At 39.1% G+C, this 1,604-nt stretch overlaps 1 non-coding gene across 1 annotated transcript; it reads right to left on the bottom strand.

Moving 5' to 3' along the window:
* Positions 1 to 234: 234 nt before the first annotated feature.
* LOC139846008 (small nucleolar RNA R71) lies at positions 235 to 341 on the bottom strand. The gene has a single exon (XR_011758756.1). It is a non-coding gene; the product is annotated as a small nucleolar RNA R71 (small nucleolar RNA).
* Positions 342 to 1,604: the final 1,263 nt, after the last annotated feature.

The following is a 1,604-nucleotide window of genomic DNA, read 5'->3' as shown; positions in this document are numbered from 1 at the left end:
CAATTCAGTGGTGCGCCGAATGAAGATCCAAACGAACATCTTCGTACGTTTAGCAGAATCTGTACACTATTCAAAATTCGAGAAGTGGAGGATGAACATATCTATCTCATGTTGTTTCCCTGGACTTTAAAGGGAGAAGCCAAAGATTGGTTAGAATCGTTACTTGAAGGGGCGATTGACACATGGGATGTTTTAGTTGAAAAATAACAATTCTTTCCGGCATCCAAAGCCGTGAGACTTCAAGGAGAAATTGTTATGTTCGCGCAAAAGCCAAATGAAACATTATATGAGGCATGGACAAGATTCGGAAGGATGTTGAGAGGATGTCCTCAACACGGTTTAGACACTTATCAAATAGTACAAATATTCTACCAAGGTGTCAACGTTGCTACACGGAAAGACATCGACATAACAGCTGGTGGTTCAATTATGAAGAAAACCGCAACTGAAGCTTACAAAATTATTGATAACACAGCCTCCCACTCTCATGAGTGGCATCAAGAAAAAGATATTTTTCGTTCATCTAAAGCGGCTAGAGCCGATTCTAGCCATGACTTTGATTCCGTTTTCGCAAAAATAGATGCTTTCGAAAGACGAATGGAAAAGATGAATAAAGATATTCACGCAATACGAATCAGTTGTGAGCAATGCGGTGGACCACACTTAACGAAAGATTGTCACATTGAACCAACGATGGAACAACGAGAGAATGTTTCCTATATGAACCAAAGGCCGGGAAATAATTATCAAAATAATTATCAACCGCCAAAGCTGAACTTCAATCGAAATCAAAACATTCTTTACAATCCAAATGGACCCAACAATAACTCGTATAACCAACCAACTCAAACCAACACTTTCAATCAACAAAGACATGGCTTGTATAAACCACCACAACAAATCGAAGAGAAAAAGCCAAATCTAGAAGAAATGATGGCAAAGCTAATGGAATCTCAAACACAATTTATTACATCTCAAACCCAAACGAACGAGAGGTTTGATCAGTCATTAAGAACTCAACAAGCTTCCATTTTGAATCTAGAGAAACACGTAGGTACTCTTGCTAGCATGATGAGTGAAAGGGAACAAGGAAAGCTACCGAGTAATACTGAAGTAAACCCTCGGAATGAGAATGTTAATATGGTGTCAACGAATTCTGAAAAACCAGCACCAGAAGATGGGAAGGTTTTAGATGTGAGTAACAATGAAGAAGTTACACCAACACCACCACCACCTGAGTATGTAAAGCCAGTGGTGGCACCATACAGACCACCTATCCCGTTTCCAAGAAAAGGAGTTGAGTATGAGCAAGTGATAGGTAATAAAGATTGTGATACCTCTGGAAAGAAGAAGAAGAAAAAGAATAAGAAAGTACAAGAAACAAAAACCGTAAAGATAAACTCGGTGAATACAGTTCCACCAAAACCTCCACCTAGAGTAGGTGATCCGGGTGAATTTATTGTTCCTTGTCTACTTAGTGATTGTGTTATGTATGATGCACTAGCAGATTTAGGTGCAAGTGTGAGTGTTATGCCTCTATCCTTATATAAGAGATTAGGTGTAGGTAAGTTAAGTCCAACGGATATGAGTGTTCGACTCTTTGA

This window comes from Rutidosis leptorrhynchoides, chromosome 4, assembly GCF_046630445.1.
Source record: "Rutidosis leptorrhynchoides isolate AG116_Rl617_1_P2 chromosome 4, CSIRO_AGI_Rlap_v1, whole genome shotgun sequence".
Taxonomy (NCBI): Eukaryota; Viridiplantae; Streptophyta; class Magnoliopsida; order Asterales; family Asteraceae; genus Rutidosis; species Rutidosis leptorrhynchoides.
This window is presented reverse-complemented; position numbering and strand designations above follow the sequence as displayed.